The sequence below is a fragment of the Muscardinus avellanarius genome, assembly GCF_963383645.1.
Source record: "Muscardinus avellanarius genome assembly, chromosome: 11".
Taxonomy (NCBI): Eukaryota; Metazoa; Chordata; class Mammalia; order Rodentia; family Gliridae; genus Muscardinus; species Muscardinus avellanarius.
In genome coordinates, this window is record NC_137797.1 from 104195048 (window position 1) to 104214308 (window position 19261).

Here is a 19261-nt window from a genome sequence, read left to right on the forward strand (position 1 = left end):
TCATGGTGTTTCCCTTCTAAGTCCCAGCCCATCACCCAGAGGTAGCTATCTCTAAGTTTACTCATAGATACAGAGGAGGTTCTTGTTGGCTATAGATGTCTATCTATAAGCTATAGGCGGCTATTTATAAGTTTACTAATTGATATCGAAGAGCTTTTGGTTGGCTATAGATGGCTATAAGCTGTAGGTAGCTATCTATAAGTTTACTAATTGATACAGGGGAGATTTTGCTTGTTCATTAATTAATACTCAAGGCAGAGCATGTGTCTCTTTTATGCAAATGTAATTTAAATTCCAGTTGACTCTTCTGTTTTAGCATGGAGTTGTTTATGCCAAAGTGCTTACGTGCTACAGAATGGGCTTCTACTCTAGGGATACAGGATGGGTCTGCTTAGCCAATCATTTTTAGCTTGGGAAAAATGAGAGCTATCCAACCTTGAAAATAGCTTCCCAGAGGTTAGCTGCCCATCAGCACTGCAAACAGGCATTAGCTTGCATCAAAACCTAAGGGGGAAGGTAAGACCATATCTGTGTGGAATACGTGAAGGGAGACTCCTTTATACCCCTCTCCCCTTTCTAACAGGAATCAGAGGATTGAACAGTATGGAGACAGAAAGAAATGTGTCTCTGTGCTGCTTTGAAGATGTGCTGATTTTCAATAGCTGATATCCCTCATTCTCCTAACCCTTTCTTTCACTGATAGCATTAAAACCCTGAGCTGGAGCCAGGCATGGTGGCGCATGCTTGTAATCCCAGCATTTGGGAGGCTGAGACCGGAGGATCATGGTTTGCGGACAGCCTCAGCTACCTAGTGAGGCCCTTTGCAGCTCAGTGAGACCCTGTTTCGAAATAAAGGATGAAAAAATAGGGCTGGGGGTGAAGCTTGGAGGTAGAATGCGACTGGGTTCTACCTCCAGTACCACAAACAAAACAAAACAAAACAAAACAATCCCCCCAAAACTCTGAGCTATGATCTAGAAGACTTGGATTCTAATTCTTTAGTCCTAATTCTGATACCGAGTAGCTGAGTTACAGTATGGTACGTTGAAAGGTAACCAGGAGTCCTTTCTATCTGTGATATTCTATGAGCTTTGTCTGTTATTTCTCTTTTCAAAATTAATTTAATTTTTTATGGTACTGGAAATTGAGTCCAGGGTGTTCTGCTTCTGAGCTACCCTATAGCCCTATTTTATTTCATTTTTTAAATTTTGAAGCAGGGTCTCACCTGTTTTGTTTGAATTGTTCCGTCTGGTCTCGAAACTGTGATTCTCCTGTCTCAGCCTCCCAAGGACTGCGATTTAGGCATGTGCCACTGTGCCGGGCTCCATCATCTCACTTGAAACCTCACAGCAACTTGGACTTAGAGGCTAAGCACCTCTCCTGAGAACCACTTAACTAATAGGTGGGGAGCAGAGGAGGGGCTAAAAACAAAGTCTTTGACAGCTGCTCCAGGACTCTTTTCATGGCACCATTACCCCTCAGAGAAGGAATAGTAGTTGTGAGCTACAATCTGCACTGCCTTCCATAATTTCCCATGTCCTACTGAACAGATTTGCTGGTCCAGTGTACAAAGTTGGCTGTAGAGGGCCTCTTTTATTCACTCGATATATATTCATAGAAATAGATCTGGAACACTTACTATCATTTGGACATCACTGTATAGGCTCACAGTCTAGTGGGATTTAAAAATCAGCAGTGTGGCCGGGCGTGGTGGCGCACGCTTGTAATCCCTGCGCTTGGGAGGCAGAGACAGGAGGATCGTGCAGGTTCGAAGCCAGCCATGCTGGCCTAAGAGACCCTGTTTCAAAAATATAAAATAGGTCTGGGAGTGTAGCCCGGAGGAAGAAGGGCTTCCAGGAACCCCAGTACCACCAAAAAAAAAAAAAAATCAGCAGTGTGATTATGCTGAGGGGAAGCACAGACTGCTGGAGGTGCTGGATTCCCCAGCACTGCTCTCAGGGGGTGCGTAAGTTGGGCGCCATGTTGATAACCTAAGGCAACTTTTTGGTGGAGAGCCTACAAATAAGGGTAGAAGCAAGGACCTCTTTGTGATTTATGTATTAGTAGAGCTAGCTCCAAGGTATCTAAGTGCCCCTCAAATAATAATGATGTCCCGACATGAAAAGGACTTTTTTTGGATCACTGAGGGATAGCAAAGCCCCATGTGCCAAAGCCAGTGTGTAGTAGTCAGGATAGACTATGTTGTGCTGTAATAACAAATAAGTCCCAAGTATCAGCAACTGAATACAACAGAAGCTTATTATATGTGGACTGGCCAAGGATTATGTTTACTGTCATCACTCAGGAACAGAGACTGGGGGATGTTCTACCTCTGCATGTTCTTCCACACTTCCCAAAGGAGGGAAAATGGATATGATAACAAACATTGATTCTTAAAGACTTCTACCTGAAAGTCACACTTACCACTTCTGCTCACATTTCATGGGCAAAAACAAGTTACCTGGTTGTGTTAACTTCAACAAGAGCAGGGGGATGCAATCTTGTGCTCAAAGAGAGAGTAGTGTTTTAAGAGTCTCCTACAGAGTTCTCTCCTTGTAGGATTACATGCTAGCCTATGAGTTTTTGGAGGCCAAGGACCACATTTTGTTCTAAGGGCCTAGCCCAATACCTGGCATGGAGTCGACTCTCAATAAATACCTGTTAAATGAATTAAAAACTGGAAGGACAAAGGCTCTTTCCTAAAAGAAACATCCTTCCCACTGGTAACCATAAATGTCTCTATTACCTTTCATATTTTTAAAAATTAAGCTTCAGGGCCTAAGCTCCATCCCTATGTGCTCTTCTAATATAGTTAGAAAGATACCCTGCAGGTTTTCCCTGCCCTGCTGAGAGGCACAAATAACCCTATTTTGAGCCTCGCTGATGAGTTTTGGGGATTATAGCCAGTGCAACCCCTTGTGTGCATGTTCAAGGGAGAGACCTGGGGAGGGGTGGGAAAGCAACCAAGCGATTTCCAAATGTGAGACATGGTAATCAGAACATGGCTCCACAAGGGCAGCAAGGGACCTGGCTTTTCTTTCCCCGAACATTGATGCAAGGCCATAGCCGGATCTGCTGAGACCAGAGCTCTGGCGCTGTTTGAATAGATGCCTTCAGAGAAGGCTCCCAGAATGGGACACCGTGTTTTCCAAGGTAGCAATGCCCGTGCCAAGTTTCTGGGGCCAGAGTAAAGGGCACCGAATCAAATAATAGGGCTACAAATTTAGAAGACAAGTCACCGGATGACTGCTAACGCAGACCCGTCACAGAAGTTGCCAGAACGAGATGGGGAAGGAACAGGCTATAATCTGATATACAAGTCATTCATCACTTCCCTTTATGTTCCAACATCTGGCAGGGATCTCTGTCTTTGTTGTGCGGCTGTAGACAAAAAGATTAGTGCGTGACCACGGGTGTGTACGCAACAAGACTTACAAAAGCCTTTGGCTTGAAGGAAAGCTCAGCGTCAGTGTAGTGCTACCAGCAGAGTGAACCTGAAGGCAAGGCACAGAAGCCAAGAATGAATGTTTTTAGCTGGTGGTGGGTGGATGGCTGGGTGGGGCTGAGGTCTTTTAATAAAGGAAAATTAATGCATGGTTTTTTTTTTTTTCTCTGAGAGGGATTCAGGACCACTCTGGTGAATGAAAGGTGGGCCAAATTCCAGTCATTCTTGCTATTACCAGATCTGTGGTCTTTGGTGTGTAATAAGCTCCTCTGTTTGCAGGTAGGACTACTGTTTTTCTTAGCAGCTGGCTAGTTTTGGTATATGTACCTGAGATGTGCTGGAATTATTAGGAGTAGGCAGAGGATCAAGGCATTGCATGTTGAAATGTGTGTGGTGAAAGGACTTTTTCTCCATCTTCCAATCGTTTTCCCCAATCTGGGTTCAAGAGTGTTGGGATCCTGAGACACTAGGCTGTTACATGTCCCCAAGAATAGTACCTCAAGCCTTCCTCCAACTGGCTTGGCTGCAGAGCAGAAGCCTGAGTGATTTCTCTTCCCTCTTCCTGATGCTCAGGGGAGACTATACGAATTTGACAGTAGACTTTGGAGAACGGCAGCCAGTGACTGAGGGGTCACCTGTAAAATCCCACCTAATGTTGCAAAAGCAATATTACCTTCCTAACTTTAGGAGCCTTCAGAGTCTTACAAAATAATGTGAGTTTCAATTTCTTCTGGTGTCAAAGGATAATCTTGTTAAACTGACCTGCTTTGAATGAACCCTTGAGGATAACAGAGATTCTTACCCCAAACTTATCTTATGAATTTGACACAGGATTTCTTTCTTTTTATGAAAAGAGCCAGATAGTAAACATTTTTGGCTTTGTTTACAGTCCATTGGTAAGTTTAAATTCCTCCCACCTCTCCCCCTACCTCCACCACCAAGAATAGAGTATTGAAAGCAGAAAATAAAGATCTCTCTCCATCTTCGTCCACCCCCCTCTGAATCATTCTTTGATCTCGTTCTACATATGACACACATATTTATTGCCAACATGCACCAGACATTGCTATCACTGTAGGTATTCTGATGAGCCAGCCAATCATGACCTCTGCCTTCATGGAGACAAGTCTTCCCTGGTCCTGAGCTGTGCCTATCTGTACATGAGGCTCCAAGGGACCCCGTCTCCTCCCCACGGCCCCTCAGCTTTGGGATCTCAGAGGCAGGCCCTCCATTCTTAGCACAAATCAGTAAAGTAAATAGACATCACAGGCGTAGGTAATGTCAACTATTGCCTGTTTTCTGTTGACCAAATGGATGCTCAGTTTTCCTCTTATCTCTACTCAGAAACCATGAAATAAGACAACTTCCTCCTGTCTCTCTGGCTTCTCTCTCTCTCCCTCCCTTCCTCCTTTCCTTCCTTCCTTCCTTCCTTTCTTTCTTCTTTTTTTTTTTCAGTACTGGGGGTGGAACCCAGGAGCATTCTACCTGAGCTACACCCCCAGCCCTATTTTTAATTTTTTATTTTGAAACAGGGTCTCACTGAGTTGCAAAGGGCCTAAGTAGCTGAGGCTGCCCGTGAACTGCTTTCCTCCTGTCTCAGCCTCCCAAATGCTGGGCTCACAAGTGTGTGTCACCATGCAGGGCTTAACTGCCCTCTTTTGTAGTGCTATTATACTGACCAGATACTCAAGGTGTCACGTCTTGCAACGGCCCCCACTGCTTTCTCTGTCCCAGACTTTCCCTCCCTAATATCCACTATCTATGCTGCAGCTAGAAAATACAACTATGATCAGGCTTCTCATTTGAAGAATGTCTTGTGCTTCTATATTGCCTCCAGGGCAAAACCCTAGCTTCTCCTTGTTAGCTGGCTCTGTGGGGACTCTCCCCTAGGCTTGAGACATTCTTGGCACTCTCTGGTTGGGTTAGCAGCTCCTGTGCTCAGCTCACTCTGCTCTGCCCTGGCCTCCAAGTTCCTGTTCAAGTCTCCATTTATGACAAGGTGCTGGATCTTTGCTGAGAACCCCCATCTCCAGGTTCCCATGGCAACCGAGGTTAGCGGCGCACTCACCATGCTGAACACTCCTCATTTATTAGTGTTTCTCCCCCATGCCAAATCTGCTCCTTCGTTTGTCCCTTCATTTACTATTTGTCGAGCACTTACCACAGGCTACGTATTGCAAGCAGCACACCGTTCTAGCCTCTAAGGAGATAACATTTTAAAGAAGGCGCTCATAACCAATGTATAATGCACAATAGACGGTAGACGTTTTGTGTCGGGAATGGGGTCTGCTGTGGTCTGATTGTTTGTGTCCTCCCAAAGTTCACATGCCGAAACCCAGTTCCCAGTGTAATAGCGGCAAGACGTGAAGTATTTGAGAAGTTGATGGGGTCACCAGGGTGGAGCCCTGTGAGTGGGATTAGTGTCCTCTAAAGAGCCCGAAGGGCGCTTCCTAGTCCTTCCCGCCAGGTGAGAACACAGCCAGATGCATCGTCTTTAAAACAGAGAGAAGCCCTCACCAGAGGGCGAATTTGCTGGAGCCCTGATATTAGACTTCCCAGCCACTAAAACTATAAGAAATAAATTTCTATTTATAACTTACCCATGCCAAGGTATCTTGTTATAATAACCCCAAAGGGTCTCATTCTTCTTTATCTCTCTGCTGCTTGCACAGATTTGATATATACCTGTTCCTTAATAACGCTTATGAGTAAATGAATGAGTGAAATGAAGCAGAATATTATGATATTGACTGCATAAGTGTCTATACACTTCTTGGATATTTATTTTTAGTTCATTTTCCCCAAAGTTTTCCATTTTCCCCAATAGAACTCATATTCCCAAGAAGGTGTTTTTATTTATTTATTTATTATTATTATTATTATTATTATTATTAATTTTTTATCAGGTTATCACTATTTCTCTTTCTCTTATGTCTCATTTTTCCTCATTGTCCTTTCCCCTCATAACATTTTCTGCCTGGAGATTTCTGATTCTTTTCCAGACATGGCTAACTGCCAGCCTTTCTCGGGGAAAAGAGAGATATTCCTTGTAGCTCTTTCCTGTTGGGTTGAAACTGGACATCCCTTGTATCACACACAATAGTACTATTATGATTAAGGTAAACCAGAGTCAAAACTACTCTCCTATAACTTAACCTCACTAATTTCTGTTTCCCCCAAAGACTCAGAGAAGGCAAACATGATGCTCACACATCAAAATTCAAATGTCACTCCAAATAAGAAATCTCCAGGTACATACACACAACAGCCAATAGCCACGTGAAGATGTCCACAGAGGCCGTGAGATACCATCTAGAGAGGTCAGGCTGAGCCCCATTTCTGCATGACCTGACTCCCCTGCAGGCTCCGGGACTTCCTAGTCTCTCTACTTTAGACCTACCTAGAGTCCTCTCTTTGGCTTTCTCTTCCTCTTCTTCAGTCAACAAAATTTCTTTTGCAATCTTTATTTTGAGATAAACCCCCCATTTGCCATTGTGCTCCACTGAGCTGTCACCCATCACATACGAAAAGTCACCTGTGCACCTCTCTGGCCTCACACCGTGTTTTTCTGTGGGATGCCTCTCACTCCTGCTTTGGAAAGCCAGCACTGACAGCTAGGTATAGTATTGCAGGCTGGTCCTCTTAGGTGGGCTTCATCTTTTCTCAGGATATAGACTGGGAGCCGGGCGTGTTGGCGCACACTTGTGATCCCAGCATTCAGGAGGCTGAGACAGGAGGATCTTGGTTTGCGGGAAGCTTCAGGTACTTAGTAAAGTCCCTTTGCAACTCAGTGAGACCCTGTTTCAAAATAAAGGATAAAAAATAGGGCTGGGGATGTAGCTAGGAGGTAGAATGTCCCTGGGTTTGAGGCTGCCAAAAGTGTCTTTAATTCATTCAATGAATCATATCACATCTCTGTCTAAAGCCCTTCCGTGCCTGTTTATTGTTGAGAGACAATGCCTTGACTCCTTAAGATGGCCCATGTAGTTCCTTCTGACAGAGGTCCTGCTAGGCCTTTATCTCTAGTTATGCCTTCCCCATCCCACCCTATGCTGCATTAATTCTAAATAACCTAAGGTTGCCCTAAAATATCTTGATTTCATGGCTTCACGTGCTTTTATGTGGATCTCTCCATCAAAACCTGGCATGTTCTTCCTCTTACCAGCCTCAAAAGCCCTCCTTTGTCTTTTGACCATCAACACAAATATCGCCTCCACTATGAAACTTTCTCCTCAACCCTGTACTCCCTGAAACCACCACCCAGGCGGCCAAACACTGGCCACTGTCTCCTTGTGTCTCTAGTTTATCTTATAGAAAAGTAGCTCTTCTGAATGTTCTTTGATTGTGCCCCTCTAAGGAATAGACTATCACAACCTGGAACTTTAATGCACATATATACACCCACGTAATTTATATGTATGTGAATATATATACACATATGTAAAAAACTAAAACAAAAGCACTAGGAAAAATCTCTCCCTTTATGATGAATTAATTTTTGTTATTTGCTCTTCTATTTTATTTAAAAAATTCCACTAGGCCCCACCAAATTGCTTCTATGACTCACTATTGGAACATGACCCAATAATGCTCTAAAACATAGATAGAGCCAGGTATGATGGTACAGAACTGTAATCCTAGTATTTGAGGGGGTGAGACAAGGAGGATCAGAGGCTCAAGGCTGGCCTCAGCTATTTAGTAAGATTGTGTTTCAAAATAAAAAAAATAAAAGGGCTGAGGGTGTAGGTCAGAGGCAGAATGGCCCTGGGTTTAATCATCAGTACCAAAAAGACAAAAGGAAATTAAAAAACAGAGAGATCCTGAGAATCTAGCAAGTGGATAGTGGTCTGTGGCTCAGTATCATTATTTGTGCTAAACATCGATATACACAAAGAGTCTCTCTCTCTCTCTCTCTCTCTCTCTCTCTCTCTCTCTCTCTCTCTCTCTCTCTCACACACACACACACACACACACACACACACACACACACACGCACTATGCTTTAAAATGATTCTGTATGAAGTCGGGAGAAGAATGAGAAAATAGATGAATCAGTCAGTGGAGAGACCTTGGAAGGGCATTGAAAATAATGGGTGATGGGCATGGTGGCACACGCTTGTAATCCCAGTACTTGGGAGGCTGAGATGAGAGGATCAGGCTTCTGGACAGCCTCAGCTACTTAGTGAGGCCCTCCATAACTTAATGAGACCCTATTTCAAAATAAAGAATGAAAAATCAGGCTAGGGGGTACAGCTCAGTGGTAGAATACCCCTGGGTTCAATTCCCAGTACCAACAAAAAAAAAAAAAAAAGAAAAGAAAAAAAGAAAAAATGGGTAATGACTTTGTACTCAAGGTCCAAATAAACTAAAATATTATGGAATATTTTGTCCTAGTACCCATGTCTTTTTCTTTGGTGTTCTACAATATCACTATGATATGTGTATTGTGTGAATTTATTCTTATTTGTATTTTTTGGGGGAACATTATACTTCCTGGATCTGTGGGTTCATACCTTTTAGCAGAATCATTAGGAAGTATCTCTTCTAACGTTTCCCATCTTTCATCTTTTATACTATCTTTTTTCTCACTTGAGATCCTGATTAGATATACATGAAATCTTCTTTTCTCTTTTCTATACCATTTAATCTCTTGAATTTTTCATCTCCTTAATTCCCTATGGTATTTCGTGGATAATTTCTTTCAGCCCTAGTTTCCTGTTTCCTAATTCTGTCCTTAGATGTGTATAATCAGCTGCGTAACATGTACTTTGGGCTTTAAAAAAAATTTTTTTAACAATGATGTTTTTCAGGTCCAAAGTCCTATTTGCTTTTTTTTTGTGGTAGTTTCTTATAGTACACTGAATTTTGTGATCCTATCCTTTATTTGTATAAATATTTCATGTGTAGAAATACCACATTTGGTGTCTGTTAATTATATGCTGAAAGTCCTTGGGGGTCTAATTCTACTCTTTGCTGTTATAGCTAAAGGTGGCTACCTGTGAATGACCCCAGACCCCAGATTCTCTGAGTTGTCTAGCAACAAGGTGGCAGGGACCACTGACTCTGGATTTCCTAGTCAGATGGGTTATAATTTTTGATGGGGAGCAGGAAATACTGCATTATCTGCCCAATCCAGACATATTATGCTGCTATTTTTAATCATTACTCTAAACAAATGGCCCTTTAATGTAGCTGCTTGGAGCTTGAATCCAAAATTCTCTACCGTTACTGATAATGTTTGTTTCATCCTCACTCCTAGCCCGTATAAAATGGAAGAACGGTTGAGTATTACTGTCCAGTTCTATAGTGAATCCAACCTCACCCTGGCCCAAGCATGCCTCTCTCAAGAGCATGGAAGATTCATGTACTATCTGCCCTTTTGTTGATAGTCCCAGCCTGCAAGGGTGATTACAGAGGGCTCTGCCTAGCCCTTGTTCTATGATTGTGATTCTCAGACTTGACGGCTTTTGACCTTAAGCTCATTTTTTGCTTGCCTTTAATCTGTGGAATTCCTGAGGTCCTAAATTAGGGATATCTCTCCCTAGAGAGAGTCTGCATCTACTACTGGGAGACAGGGTCTCCTGACCTATAATCATAATATCTTCCTTCTAAGTCTTGAAATTGTCTCAGATTTAATTTCCCTAATTTTCTACCAGCTCAGTGTCAATACCCTCATGGCTCTGTGTTGTTAGGATTTAAGATAGTGACATCTTCCCATTTGCTTATAGCTCTCCACTATCAGCTGCTATAGCTCATTTTTGGTGGACCAGTGGGAATGGTTGCTTTGAAAGGTACTTGGAGATTTTTGCAACTTCAGTAATGCATTATGAAGTGTGTTGTATCCAGGACCTAGTCATTTGGTGACAGAAAGATGCTTTCAGGCTATCTAATCAGTTGTATTGCAGGAAATTTGTCTTTACATATCTCTCTCTCCTTCTCAGACTCTGAGCTTCTAAAACACAAAATATGCATATCTCCAGTGCATAGCATAATGCCTGTATCATGATGGCTTGTGTTTTGGTGACTGTGGTAGGTTGCCAATGTAATGTTGAAATGGAGTTGGAGGCTGTGAAGGAGGCACACGCCAGCCAAGTTATTGTGTGAGACTAGGTGTCTTTAATCAAACTGGCACCTTCGGACGAGATCTGCTGTCCATGGGGAAAGGGACCGATGACTGACCAGCAGAGCCACATGGTCAGCAGAGTTAGCCAACAGTCACAGTCAGTTGGCAGAGTCACGTGGTGAGAGAGGAACTGATGGTATTTATGTAGCCAGATCCTGGGGTGGGGCTAGCCAGTCCTCTCGTGACATCTGTAGTTTTGTGATGTCTGGAGTCTTGCAATACCTGGAGTCTTATGACATCTCGGCTCTGACCTAGTCCATAACTACTTTCTGCTGTCAGGGGCCAGCGTAGGGGGCCCTTTGACCAGGAGAAGTTGGGTCCTTCGGAAGTGGGCAGGTGGGAATATGGCCACAGCAGGAGTTGATTGGAGGTTACCCTGGACAGCTTGGTAATGTGCATTCAAATAAACTTTAAGAGGCAAGGAGCTATTAAAAGAAAAGGCAAATTGTGAGATAGGGTCCTGGGAAAGGAAGGAGCCCATCTGCTACTGGTCCTTGCCAGGAGGGAAAGGAGCCCAGCAGCTGCTGGTTTTTTGAACCCTTTCAGATATGAGGTAGACTGTCAATATTGTGTTTTTAGATTCTTGCTTAACCTGGTCAGAGTTTAAATGCAAGAGCCACTTGAAGAAGCAATATGGGACAGTCTGGTTAAATGAAAGACATGCTATTGGGTCAGGAGCATCAGTAATGGATTTTAGAGAGTTTAATACTTACGGCTGGCTGTCATCCAGAGAGGGAGAGCACCGTACTATATAAACAAGTGCACCTGGTGAAATAAAAACATTAAAGAGAATTATGCTTAGTGAACCCCAACACTGTACAGGAGAATCTGTCATGAGGTTGCTTTAATGGAGGCCTTTTTAGCTGAGGAAGGTGATGCCATTTGGGGTCCCCAGCAGTCTGGCTGCAGTAGGTGTGGTGATGATCACTGTAAGAGGCCCAGTCCACCATGGCTGGAGATGTTTCAGTTGAAGCGACTGGAGGAGGACTTGATCCTCCGGCTTAAGGGCCATGGCTGCCAGGTGTGGAGCTGCTTCTTCATTCCCAGGTTGCGGAAGATATCGGTCAGCATGTTCCCTAAGGAGGTGCCTTTCCTGATGACTGTGGTCGATATGGCATGTGGAGCTTCCAAGAAATGCCAAGGGCTTGTGCCACATGTTGAGTAACCTTAGAAATAAAAGCTTGTACATTATCAGATTGTAAGGAACTGGGGAGTCCAAACCGAGGGATGATGTCTGACCATAGAACATTGGCCACCGTGCTGGCTGTCTTGTCCTTTGAGGAAAAAGCCTCTACCCAACCTTTTAGGGCATGTACCGTGGTAAGAAGATAGTTTTATTGTGAGAAGGCATATGGGTGAAATCAATTTGCCAGTCCTGTCCTGGCAAGTGTCCTCTCATTTGGTGGGTGGGAAAAGAGGGGCAAAGGCCTCCTTGGGGAGAAATGGCAGTGCAAGTAGAACAGGAGGCACTGACTTTACTAATCAGCTATTGCAGGAGGGGAGAATGAAACAAGGGGTTTAGGAAATGTTCAAGCAACATAGGCCCCACATGTAGGGAATTGTGTATTATGCTAATGACCTCTTTGGCCTGAGCCTCAGACAGAACAATTTTGTCCTGTCAAAGAGAGCCTGTAGTGCATGGGTGATTGGCTTACCTGCTCGCTACCTTGAGAATTACCCTGGCCTGGCAAGGATGATTGAGGTTGAGTCCAGGAGCTGTCAGTCTTCATCCAGGCTGAACAGGGCCAGTGGCAGGGCCTGATCTGGAAGGGTGCTCTCCCTGTTTTGAAGCACCTGGGGCTTAGCACTTTTCCAAGGACACTGTTCCAATGGCCGTCCTGGCTACACGCCGGGCATGGTCTGATTGGCGGGCGTGGCCTTGCTGCACTTAAGGCAGGCTCCTGGAGGTAGTTGTCATTTCTGTCCTCCACCCCCAGGTGGCTCTCTGGAGGGCTGAGTCTCCACTGCCATCCGCAGGGCAGCTACCAGGGCTTGAGCTTGCAAATCTGTCTTTTGGCAAAGTCGGCGAGTGTACGCTCCATCTCTGCCTGTTCCTCTCTGGAATTAAAAACTTTAAATGCCATGTTCATCAAATCTTGGATAGGAGTTTGAGGACTGTCCTCAGCCTTTCTTAATTTTTTCCCCAAATATCAGGGTCTGATTGCCCAATGAAATGGGTTGCCAACACCACAGATCCTGCCTCAGAAGATGGATCTAAGTGGGTATAGAGGGTAAAAGCCTCCTGCAGCCGATTAAGAAAAACAGCTGGGTTTTCATCTGGACCTTGGGTGGTGATTTTCCTTAAGTTTACCATAATTAACCATATTATGGGAAGCAGCCCACATGCCATCGAGAAGGCATAGTATCATATGGTATCTCATTTTTAATCCCTCACCCCTAACATTAGGGGCTGGCTGATAATTCCAGTGGGGATCCTCAGAAGGAACCACTGCTGCTCCTGCAGGGAGTGCTGGGTTGGTTAGATGAGCCTGGTCGGCCAGTTCCTGGGCAGCCTTTATAATATAATCATGTTCATCCAGAGTTAAGGCAGAGGTTAAAATAACATGAAGATCCTGCCGTGTTAGATCATATGCTTGTACAATATATTGGAATTCTTTAATAAAATCGAGTGGACTGGCAGAAAAAGAATCCAGTTTTTTTTTTTTTTTTTTTTCCAATTTGAGCAAGGTCGGGGAGGGAGAAAGAAACATGGACACAGACTATGCCTTCTGTACCGGCCACCTCGTGGAGTAAAGTGAAGAGAGAAGGGGAGTCCCTGGAGTGGGTACATATGGGGGAAGGGGAAGGGGAGGTAAGGGTTGGTCCCTTAAAGGAGGATGGCGGGGGGTTGGGGGGGGGCTTTTAGTGGGAGGCTGTCCTAGGATAGGATGGTGGCTGGGACAGTGAGCAGAAAACCTGTGGATCAGAGTCCTCAGAAAGTGGCGCCTGCAACCCAACAGGGTCAGATGCTGGCCACCGCATGTTGCCACACAATGGGAACTGTGCCTGTGACTCGGCAAAATCATTGGCCGGCGACCGTGCCTGTAACTCGGCAAGATCACCAGATGGCACCTGCATGCCACCATGAGGTGACCAAGATGGCGACAGCGAGACAAGATTGTGACTGTATAACATCACAAGATGGCAACCAAGATAACAACTATGACATCACAAGGTAGCGACTGCATGCCATCACAAAATAGCAGCTGACAGGAAAATGGCGGCTGACGGGGGAGAGCAGTTGGATGGATGGGAGTGCAGAAAAATGAAAGCCCGGACATAAATGACCATGTACCAGACTGCTTACAAAAGTCGCTGATCTCGGTCAGGGTATTAAAGTCCAGAGTTCCGATTTTGGGCTGCAGTGACCCATTATTTTGGAATTCTGACTACCCATGTCTGGTTGCTCGGTGAGAGCGAAGAACTGGATAAAGGCATCCCCATTTCCCTGATCAATCATTTGGGAACAGGGGTTAAGAGATCAGGAAAGACATCTCAATCCCTTCTCAAAACCGGAGGAGGACCTGGTCGTCAGTGGACCAGAGGACAATGGGTCACCGAGCACTTGGATTTTAGGTCCCAGTGGACTGGCAGAAAGGAAGGACCCAAGTCCAGAGAGGAGGCAAGGACCCAAGCCGGAACACGCAGACCAGAGGAAGGGGACGGAGCTTATCTAGTCTGAAAGACCTCTGCGGGATGCCGGAACACAGAGCCAGATTGGTGGTGGCGGGCCAAGCAGCTGCAGGGCTATGTGCTGCCCAGTGAACAGTGGTGCAGAACCTCGGGGACAAGCTGGTGGGTGCACTGCACCTAGCAAACCTGGCATGGGAACTCAGGGCATACCTGGTCTAAAAGATGTTCAGTCTAACTGAGGGCCAGGTTGGAGAGGAGAGGTACAGGACAAAAAAAATTGAGAGAAAAAAACACAAAAATCCTCCCAGGTTTTGTGCACCAAATGTAACGTTGAAATGGAGTTGGAGGGTGCAAAAGAGGCAAAAACCAACCAGTTATTAAAGGCCCCTTTAATCAACCAGCACCTTTGGGTGAAGTCTGCTGCCTGTGAGAAAAGGGATGGATGACCTAGCACCAGAGCCACGCGGTCAGCAGAGTCACGTGGTCAGAGACGAATCATTGGTATTTATGTAGCTGGATCCTGGGGTGGGGCTAGCCAGTCCTCTTGTGATATCTGTAGTCTCACGATGTCTGGAGTCTTGTGATACCTGGAGTCTTGCGCCATCTCCGCTCTGGCTTCCGGGGTTCCATCTCCTGTCCCTGCTGCGGGATCCCATGGTGGGAGGGAGGGATCTGACCTATCAGCCAAAAGGTTGAATACAAGACGATTGTGTAGGTGTGTTTCTGTCTGTCTACGTGTGCACGCACACATTAGGGATTGGAACCCAGGGGCATCCTATCTCTGAGATAAACTTCCATCGCTTTTTATGTTTTATTTTGAAACAGGGTCTTGCCAGGTTGCTGAGGGGCTCACTAAGTTGCTGAGTTTGCCCTCAACTTTTGGTCCTCCTCTCTTAGCCTACTAAGTACTGGGATAATAGGGTGTCCCACCACATCTGGATGGTTTAATCCATTCTTATTTTTGGTAGGGGGTATTCAGAATTAAAATATGATATAATCAAAGGGGAAGAAATTTAGTCAAAAGAATATATGATATGACAATACTTTTCTTTCTCATAATGCTACCACGGTACCTCTGTTCATACATATATAGCATATACTTCTTAGTCTGAATGTTGTCTTTGCTATTTACATTCTGAATTTCTACTTTTATTAGGAGGAGAGGACAGAGTCACTGGGGTTTGCTTCAGGTCTAACCTATCACTGTTATCTGATTTCCTATTCCCAAGGAGTATAGATGATGACTGGGAAGTTGAAATGGTTGTAGGGGAGCTGGGCGTGGTGGCGCACCTTGCAATCTCAGTGCTTGGGAGGCTGAGACAGGAGGATCCAGGTTTGTAGCCAGCCTCAGCTACTTACCTTCTACAACTTAGTGAGACCTTGTTTCAAAATAAGAAATAAAAAATTGGGCCGGGGGTATAGTAGCTTGGAGGTAGAATGCTCCTGGGTTCCAACCCCAGTACTGCAAAAAAAAAAAAAAAAGGCTGTAGAGAATTTTATAATAAAGTTTAAAAATGAAGTGATTTTAAGAATAAAGTTTAGTTTACTCAGGTGCTCAGGAAGCTATAGGGAGACCATTGGCATATTTTTCAATACTCAGATTGCTCTCATCCATCACTGTGGAGATCCAGGGTCCCCTGCAGATCTCTAATTCAGGTATTCTGATCTTTCCTGCATTCTTGTTCCCCAGCAAAAGAAGGATTCTTTGTAGCTAAGTCACAGGGATTGGCAGATATCCAAGTTGGTATTATTGCCAGGCTTATACTGCTTAATAATCAAATTAGGCTTATTCATTAGTATTATTAACTCTTTCCCCCGGCATCACCTGCAACCAGTTACACGATGCGGCCAGATGCTTTCCAGATGTTCGCAGGACTATCCTGTGGTCTTCCCTCTCTCTGTTCAGACAGCCAGTGAAGATGCCCAAGGTGGGGAGAGAGGAATCGGGCATGGGGGTGGAAAGATGGGTACAGCGACGAATGGGAACACGTTCTCAAAAGAGAAGTCGCGTCAGCCAGGTCTGTTGTTAATTAATATTGGGTTGATGAGAACATGGCGTCCAGGCTGCCGCAGACAGATGGTGCACCCCATCTGTGAGCAGCTCTGGCAGGGAGGGGCTGGTTACAGGAGGAACCCCTCCCTTCCTCCCTGCTTCCTCTCCCACCGCCTGGTGAGCACATTCCTCATGGGCTGGAATGGAGACAGGGTCGGCGTCTCCAGTCCTCCGGAAAGCAGTGGGGACTGTGGGTTTCTGGGTGAGTCACAGTCGTACTGCTCATGCATAGACCCAGGGATAGCTTATCTGGAATGTGAGGGCTGAGGTTGCTACCACAGCACCTTGGATACAGTTGGCAGATCAAAACCGCTTTGTACCAGTCAAGGCATCCAGCCTGGTGCGGCAGGTTCCGAAGCCCAGACTTGTGTCTGGCCTGTGCCGTCCAGCTGTGCGGACTTTACACGCCAACCTTGGCGGCTCTTTGTTACCGCCACCCATGGACACAGCCCCGGGCTGCCTTTCCTGCTCCTGGTTCAAGCAGATGGAGAGTAGGTGTGAGCAAGTGGTTCCCGCAGCCACTGTGCCTGGGCGCTGGACGCTCATGGTAATTATCATAATAAAAATAAAGTCGTCAACAGTTAGTGAGGCTCTGCCAGGCTCGCTTTAACTGTCACGCAATCCTATGGCACGGAGCGTCACGGTTCCCATTTCAGAGACGCAGAAACACGTCCCGAGCGTTGAAGTCCAGGTCACGCGATGGCTCAGAGCTGCAGTCAGGTTCCAACCCTAGTTGTTTGATGCCTCAATGGGCCTTCATTTCCCAATTCTACAGAAACCATTCATGACCCTAAGCTCGTTTTTCTTTAGTGTTTGTGGTAGGTTGGCAAAAGATTGAATACAATACAATTGTGTGTGTGTGTGTGTGTGTGTGTGTGTGTGCGCACGCAAGTGTGTCTACACAAGTGTGTACATGCTAGGGATTGAGCCCAGGGGCATTAAACCTCTGAGCCATACCTCCATCCCTTTTCATGTTTTATTAATTTATTATTATTACTATTATTATTATTATTATTATTAATTATTGTTATTTTGGTGGTACTGGGGATGGAACCCAGGGGCCGTCTACCTCCGGGCTATACTTCCAGACTTATTTTATATTTTATTTGGAAACAGGGTCTCTTAAGCCAGCTGAGGCTGGGTTTGAACCTGCGTGATGCTCCTGTCTCAGCCTCCCAAGTGCGGGGATTACAAGCGTGCGCCACCACGCCTGGGTATTATTATTTATTTTACGGTACCAAGGATTGAACCCAGGGGCATTCTACTTCTGAGATACACCCCCAGCCCTATTTTTTATTCTTTCTTTTGAAACCGTGTCTCACTGAGTTGCAGAGGGCCTCACTAAGTAGCCAAGGCTGTCTGCAAACTGAGATTCTCCTGTCTCAGCCTCCCAAATGCTGGGATGACAAGCGTGAGCCACCATGCCCAGATCATATTTTATTTTGAAACAGGGCCTTGCCAAGTTGCTGAGGGGCTCACTAAGTTGCTGAGGCTGGCCTCAAACTCGCGATCTTCCTCTCTTAGCCTCCTAAGTACTGGGATTATAGGGTGTCCCACCGCATCTGGATGGCTTAATTCAGTCTTATTTTTGGGGCAGGGTATTTAGAACGAAAAATATGATGTAGTCAATGGAAAAGGAATTCTTTTGAGCCATGATATGTAAGTCTATGTAGATAGGTTCTGGTACAAAATAGGGAAGGCCTGCTTTAGATGGCACCTATATTATGTTTTAGGATTTAGACTGGAGAAACAACTCTTTCTGTTTTGTGATGGAATAATCTACTTGATGCAAGTATCATTTACCTTGCCTGGAAGCAAGATGGCCCCTGAAAACAAAGGGTTCCATTCAGTACAGGAGAGATAAGAGCCCAAGGAGAAGCCAGCTGGTTGTGCAGGTTGAGGACAAAGCCCTCACCCCAGGGCCCACCCCTCTGGCTCTCTCTGCCTGTGGGACCTCACCCTGTGTTTCCTCCAGGTGAGTCCTTAAGGGAAAAGGCCCAGAAACAATAAGCTTTTTTGCTGGAAAGACCTTTATATTTGCAACTGAAGACTTTTCAGTGTAAGTGGGAAGGCCCTGGACTGTGGGGGCTATAACCGCAGAAATGTAGGATTTCTTGATTGAATGCCTTTCTTGCTCCCCCTGCAAGGGGATGAAGGCTGATCACCCGGCCCCCTACCAGCCACCATGCCCAAGGCGCTCGAAAGACTGTGTGTGGTGGGAATGTTTGAGTCCTTCACCTCAACATAACTGTGCAGCGACACCCATAGCCATCACTAGAATGAGTCAGTAAGCACATTGCCTGGACGGCAAGGCCAAGAGCATGATGCACAAAGAGGTCTCACACACTATTTAATGACGCTATTTATGTAGTGTACACTGGAGTAGAGAAGAAACATGTCCTTTTGTCCTTCAGCTACTTCAGTGACCTAGGAAGGTCACTGGTCAGGGGTAGAAATTTCTGGTCACTGTGTCAGGGGCAGAACCGGGAATCTGGATGGAAAAGACACACTCAAGGAGCAGTGATCTGGCAAGTTGAGTGGACTGTTTCATGGGTAGAACCGTTAAGAAGTAAAGAAAGGTGATTGTATCAGGGCTCTAGAATGGGTAGTGTGAAGGTTAGTACATTGGTCAGCTTTCTGTTACTGTGACAAAAGACCCAAGGAAATGGACTTTAGAGGAGGAAAGGTTTATTAGGCTCCTGGTTTCCAGGGGTTCGGTTCATGGTTGGTTGGCTGCATTGCTTTTGGGCCTGTGGGGAGGCAGCACATCGTGGTGGGGAGTGTATAGGGAACCAATCTGTTCATCTCATGGGGATGGGAAGAAGAGAGGAAAAGGCTGGTGTCCCAGTTCCCCTTTCCAGGTCATGTCTCCAATGACCTAACTTTCTCTCACAAGGTCCTACCTCCTAAAAGTTCCACCATTTCCCCAGAGCACCCCAGGCTGGGCACTAAGCCTCCAACACATGGGGCCTTGGGGACCGTTAAGACCCAAACCATAATGGTTAGC